Source organism: Lactuca serriola, chromosome 2, assembly GCF_051521515.1.
Source record: "Lactuca serriola cultivar US96UC23 chromosome 2, Lser_US96UC23_V15, whole genome shotgun sequence".
Lineage (NCBI taxonomy): Eukaryota > Viridiplantae > Streptophyta > Magnoliopsida > Asterales > Asteraceae > Lactuca > Lactuca serriola.
In genome coordinates this window covers 99,397,820-99,405,289 of record NC_136409.1, presented here as the reverse complement: position 1 = coordinate 99,405,289, position 7,470 = coordinate 99,397,820, and positions in this window count along the sequence as shown.

The window sequence follows — 7,470 nt, the reverse complement described above, 5'->3', positions numbered from 1 at the left end:
ATGGTTTTGTTGCGTTCATACTAGTTATGATGATGATTAAGTAACGATGAGCGGTTAAATCATCATCATTCAACATCAGATCTTAAACTAATCAACTATATGCGATGAGCTATTCTTCAATATTTGAGAATCTTTATTATATTTATGACTCTGGGAGCCCTTTTAATCTTTTTGTCTTGGCCAAAATATGTTTGGACTGACTCTGATTTTACCTTGTCTGATATTAGTGAGGTAGATTAATTTTGATCGGGCTGAATGGTTATTTATATCATTTTTGTATGTACATAAGATCTCTAGATGTCTACAATACAAGGATTCATAAAATTCATTGTGATGCCTCAAAATTTGCATGAATTAATATATTCCGAAAAATATAGTGATACCTAGGGGTGGCAATTGATGACATGAGACAACAAAAATACATGATACGAAACAAAATTGAAATGCTAATTTGTGTTCATGGCGTGTTCGTGTCAAGTGTAAAAATCACGATGTTATGTCGTGTTCGTGTACAAAATTAGACACGAAGTTAACTCAATTTAACATTTACTTGTCGTGTATTTCGTGTTTGTCTTGTTTGTCGCATTATGTGTAATTAAATAAACTAATTGTTATTTTATGTTATATTTGTCGCATCATGTTGTTTTTTAATCAGATTGTTTTTATGTTAGTTAAAAAAAACATTATACTGTGTCGTGTTCATATTATATAAAACCTTAAAAACACTACACGATTGTCCGATTTTGTCACACCCCAAAACCGGAACGGCAGAAACGTTCTGGTGTGGATGACGTCATGTCAAGTATCACAACATATGCAGTATAGTAATCAAAGTACAACAACCATTGCATTAATAGTAATAGTTTTACATGAGTTACATTTCATAGCAACATCAAAGTAATACAAATAATAATATAGGTGCAACTTAGTACTAGGTTGTCTCAACAAAAGCTCCCGGAATGTACCTGTCTATCGCTGACCTGAGAATACAAGTTATTTTGAAAGCGAGTATCAGCATTTTTATAAATGCTGGTGAGTTCATAAGTATTTAGTGTCATTTGTGTAAGTAAGCATTTTTATTCAAAATAACTTTATGAAAAGTAGTAGTTTAGAATCTACGGTGTATTAGCGTCCTTTCCAGAAAATCCTATATTTTCTAAGTAAAAGCAGTCTTCTACCAAGACCCGACAGAGTTATGTTTTAAAGAGTAATTTTCCCCGAAATACTATCATTATCGGAAAACAGTATTTACTTTAAAGAAATAATGAGAAAATCACAAGTAAAAATACTAGGGGAAAAATAACATATGCCTCAGCAGTAATACTGCTGATTAAGGAAAAAGAAATAATAGACTCCAGGAGAATATCGAATGAATGATACGCCTGGCTCAGTCTAACAAAAGGAACACAAACCCCAGACGGTATCAAATGAACGATAAGGCTAGCAAGGTCTAAAACAAAGAAACACAGACCCCAGACAGTATCAAATGAACGATACAGCTAGCAAGGTCTAAAACAAAGAAACACAGACCCCAGACAGTATCAAATGAACGATACAGCTAGCAAGGTCTAAAACGTCCATTAATCCTAAGTGGGTTGTCTCAAAGTACAGTGTTGATTCTCGTTACCTTAAGGCCATGAATTATAAGGTAAACATGGAGATACTTGTAACCATACCGATTGAAACTAGAGTACTTGACGCCCTGCAAGCGTCGGAATAAATGTGACATTTGTCACCCCTTGGCTTGGTAGGCCGGGGACTATAGCTAGCAGTCAGGGTGTGGGAGTGTCAGTCCCGTATAGATCTATACACACAATGCCCGCTCTCCCTCTTAGAGACTCTGGTTACCAACTTGACGACGGGGAGATCTGTGTCTTGAAGATGTATCTCGTATTCTGAATTCTGTTAGAGGCACTGGAATAATGATATAGACTCACGAATGAACTGACTCCTTTGGAATTCTCGTACTAGAAAGAGTAAATAGAACCTCCTAACTATTCCTATAATAGTTACTAGTATCTCTAATCTATGAATGATGAATGGAAGGATGCCCTTGCTACCCAAGGGAAATAAATTAGTCGATGTAAACCTTTATGTCCATACATGTATACATGATATATAACTAATGCTTAAACGACCTTCGGACAGATATGCGATACCCACCAGACCACATCCCAACGAGGAAAAGGAAATAGGGCGAACTAGCCTTCCTAAGTCTTTTAAACATTATTATATAACTATACAAATACAAGCATGCATTTAACGAAGTAGAAGCATAGAAGAAAACTTTGGTAAAACCTTTGGAAGACATTTAAAAATAAGAATTTACGACTTGATATCGTTATGTAAAACAAGCTTTGAAAACCGTTCATAAGCACGTTTAGAATATAATTTGATAAAACAATATAAGTAAAGAAAACCTTTGTTTAAAACCATGCTGTAATTGGTTTTGTAGTAAAACATACGGCGCGAGAGACAATTTGAGAAAAGATTTAAACAAGTAAAGACGTTTTGGAAAACCATCTATAGTATTATACTTGGTAAAACAGCTGAAAGTGTGATAAATCCTTGTGCATGCGGGTTGTTAATCACATATGATTGATATGATAACTAGCATGTTTTAACTTGTATCCCCCCCCCCATAAAAGCATGTAAAAACGTTTAAAAGATTATTTCAGGGGTATGAACTCACCTAACGTTGGCGTTTCGGATGAAAAGACGGTATAGGATGCTAAGTGTCAAGTGAGGACTTGACCACACACGCGAATCCTATTTAACATGTAATGATACATTTAAGTATCTAATTAGTCATTTAATAACTAATTAAGCAAGTAAGGATGTCTTAATACATAAAAACACTTTGCTACAAGTGCTAGAAGTACCAAGGGTTGCATAGAAGGTGTGTATGGACTCACATTGGAGTTTACTCTTCAAATGATGGCCCTTATGGGTGTTTACGGTTTCAAGACCACTTCCCCCATGAGTTTACGGCCGTAAACTCATGGTAGTGGTGTCATGGGATGTTTAAAGGTCTTATCTCACTCATAGAATCATGCTAGAGTCGAATCAAGGGCTAAGGAAGTGATTGGGGCTCAAAATGGACACAATAGGGAGTTTACGGTCCATGGGCCACTCCTTGAGGAGTTTACGGCCGTAAACACATGAGTTTACGATAGTAAACTCATGTTAGTCCAATTTCTTTTGTGCTTTCGTGGTTCTAGGCTATGTAGGCAAGGTTCTAGTCACTTATATGAGCATAGGAAGGTGTTAAAGGCACTTAAACACCTTGGAAAGGTGTTTACGGTCTATGAAGGTGTTCTTGATGAGTTTACTACCTTAAACACATGATTTTACGGCCGTAAACTCATGTTTGTCCATGAATCATGTGTTTCGGTGGTTGTAAGTTAGGCATACAAAGTTCTAGGTCCAATTCTTAGCCATACAAAGTGTTAAGGGCACTTTAACACCCTTTGGGGGTGTTTATGGTCTAAGAAGGGGTGTTTACGGTTTTAGGAGACCTTCCCAAACCGTAAACTCAAGTGTGCTCATTGGGACATGTTTTGGTGCATCACATGAAGGATTACAAGGCTCTAAACACTCATGGAAGCTTTTGGAGGTGTTTGAGGGGTAATTTAACACCCAAAAAGGTGTTTATGGTCCTTAAAGATGGGTTTACGGTCCAAGAATTTTCTTAGACCGTAAACTCATGTTTACTCCCCATATGTTAAGATTTTGGTGTTCTAAGTCCTTCAATGTAAGCCCCTAAGTCATAACTAAGCTCCATAAGTGGTTTGGAAGGGTTTTTGGGCATCAAAACCCCATTTATGAGTGTTTACGGTCCAAGAGTGTTCTTGGATCATAAACTCATGATTTTGCCACTTTTGGGTGTCTTAAACACGAATTTGCTTGTTAAATGAGCTAAAGAACAAGTTAGGGTAGATCACTTACTAGTTTGGGGCTTGAAAGAGGCGATTTTGGACCAAACCCGATTTGTAGAGAGAGACTCCTAAGGTGTGAAAAGGGTTGGAATGAAACCCACTCAACCCTTATATAGGGTAGAGTTTATGGCCTGGTTGGGGGTCCACCTGACACCAACCGCGAACGGGGTTTTTCACGACTACTGTTGAACACGAAAATTTTAAAATTAGACCGCCTTATTTTTGGTTTGCTTAACGAATATTATTTAACATATTCCAACGGGTTTAATTCCGGTCAAAAATATTTTTGGGATAAATTTGGCTAATTTCTGATGTACTTAATTTCGATGTTAAAACTAACGGAAATTTTTGGGTTGTCACATCATCCCCCCGTTAGAGGGAATTTCGTCCTGAAATTAGAGTTTAGGCAAAGAAGTAGGCACGAATGATCGAGTAATGAGATGAGGGCACTTCCTATTTGAATGTTCCTCGCACTCCCAAGTGAACTCCGGTCTTCGCTTGGCGTCCCAGCGAACCTTCACTAGTGGGATGCGGATTCGTTACGCTCGCTTGATTCCTCAGTACATAGTTTCCTATGGGTTTTTCTACGAAGTTAGGGTTCCCAATGATTGTTGTTAAGACGAGTGGGTTTATACAAGTCACGTCGGACAAATACTTTGTCCATGCTGGGGACGTGAATAGACTACGGTGGAATTTATGGAATTCCAAAAGTAGTTGTGGTCTGACAAGGGTTGGACCAATTCTTATAAAGAATCTCGAATGGTCCTAAGCTCTCGAGAAGATAGAGCTTTTCGGTTCTCAGAACATAATGTACTTCTACACGGTGGGTTCATCACTAGCATGATCTCCATTTTGAAGTTCCTAACGTTCTCTCACACCGGGGGTGTAGTTCTTTGGGTTGGTTCTTAGAAGGCTCGGGTTATCCTCAGATTCATGTTTCCTACTGATTGACTTTTAGAGGTTTTCTGGACCATCGAATGTATTGGCTACACACTGGCATGTAATTGGTTTCGTGGAATCTATCTCAACTTAGTGCAAAATGGACCTGCACTTCTGATTCTTGAGGTGTTTCTAATGGAGACTCTCCAAGTTAATGAGATAGGGCCTTAGCAGACGATGGTTAGAGGGTTTTATATTTCTTCGTCGTTTAACATATGCTTTCACAGTATGATTCTTAACTTGGAAGGAATCACGCTCTAACTTGCTTCGTTGTTTCATGGATAGTAGCCTCTGTTCAGGCTAACTTAGTCCTTAGAGATTTTCTGAAGTGTTGGACTATCTCGGGAGGTGGTTCTACTATTTCTGTGTGAGATAGTATTCTTGGAACACCTAGTAGTCCAATGAATCTCTAAGACATGCCCTATTCTCTAAGGTGTCGGTTTATTCCAGTTGCAGAAAGTGCGTGCTCTTGTATAACCCATCGACTAACACCTAGACGGGTGTCAAGTCCATACTCTTCGGGATCTGGGTTATAAGGCTTAACGCAACCTACTTTCGCACTTTATTCAAGTATTCTTGGTTGCGGAGGTTATCTTGTGGTTCATGGCATTCTAGTATTCACTTCGGAGAATGCAGTCTATCGTCTACAGGGTGACGGTGACTTCTACCACGTGAGGAGACGGAGTGTCCTAGGCACTACTCGTCGGTAACGGGGTGGACGAAGTGCCTGAGTAGTGCGAGCATCTTCTGCAACTACTCTTCCGGTGGTTCCGAGTTTTCTTGATTTAGATTAACTCTAGAAGTATAGGGTTCCGTCACTCGGAACTTCTAATCTCCTCATCCACTCTTCTCAGAGTTTAACTATCACGGCTCCCAGGTTTCCGAGATATCCGTTGAGATGCTTAATCCATGGATTAAGCGTGAATGGATGGTCGTAGTCAATGTCCTTGACTATTACGACTCATATTTCTTTACCAATTGATGGTGTTAGCTACTATGTTGGTTTAACCGAGATGACAACAAATTTCGGATTTGTGGTCATTATAGTAGCTCAACCCACAGTGGTTCTCCTAACTCTAGTTCCCATTCCATGGGATAGGATGAAGGGTTTTACTATGAGGTTCGTGGTAGAGATCATACTTGGCTTAACCACTAATACTTGGTGTATGCAAGCTGTATATAATTGAGGTCGGAAGGATGTTCAGTTGTGCGACTCCACCCCAGACCCACAACCCAACGAGGAACAGGGAGTAGGGAGGAAGCACACATCTTAAATCTTTTTTATCTCAATTATATACCACCCTTATGCATATACTCAGTTATAGTAGTCAGTCCCATGAGTTCTATCCTCTTGATTCACGAACCTGATTGTGAGGTGCGAAGGGTCTTTCTGGGGGTTCTACGGAGTAGTTTCGGGTGGTTATCGTCTTCTGGAATGCCTGTAGTGTCTTTCGCTTCGGTTCCTATCTGTCTAAGAAGGGGTTGGTTAACAGCGCACAATACCCTACTCAGGGGTATTTCGGAAAGTTTTAGATAAGAGCGACGACCGACGGATCGCATTAGGTTTTATTATTAGGTTCGAAAGAACCTTTATTCGCCAAAATGGCTATGGTGAAAGTTCCTTTTACACAGCACTAGGAATTTACACATGGTTGTATTAAGTCGAATCATGATAGTTAGCGGCGTCGAAGATGGCATACATCTACATGAAATAGAATGAGGGTCGATAGGGCCATGTGCCGAACGGGCACACAAGTTCTTGGCGTCTCGAGTTTCGTCCCGTGTATCACTATTGCGGACACCTGGACTGATAGAGTCGACGCGAAACTATAGAGGGTCCTGAGGTTTCGGAATAATGTACTTCTCATGAATGGATTCTCACGCGGCCTCTCTATAATCGCCTAGTATACACTAGTCATGTATAATTAAGGTGGGAAGGACTGTTGACTGAGCGACTCCGCCCTAAATCCACAACCAAATGAGGAACAGGAAATGAGGCAGCATCACTCACTCGAGGTCTATCCATCTTAATTATACATGGCCCTAACGTATATATCGAGCCATTATAGCTTTATCTAATGAAACTTTGAATTCTTACGACAGTGCTGCGAGTTTCGTCTTATCGGGAGAGTAATTACATTTAGAATTATCCTTTTAATGTTTTCGGTTAGTTATCTAGGATTGAGAGACGTACCAAAATTCTATTGGGTTTCTTGATGCTTCTTTCTAAGCATTAGAGTCAGACTCCTCCTGCGCTATTGTCGTTCCTTTCAGTTGGGCAATCTCGCTTTAGGTGCCCAATCTCACCACATAGATGGCATACTGGATTGGTCGTCACATTAGTGGTTGATGTAATAAACTCAACCGGGGTTCTGCAGACGTGAGCGGTATGCCCCTTCATGTTGCACCTAGCACAAAAGAGTTCTCGACAGATACCATGATGATGGTAGGCTACACTTGTTGCAGTGGGGAAGGTTTCCTAGGTATGGTCTTCTTGAAGTCGGGATGGAAGGGCTGGCAGGCGTATTGACTGTCTCAGCTCGTTGCCCTTCGGAAGGTCCTTGAGCCGAGGTACTTCCCTCCTCGTTCTTGA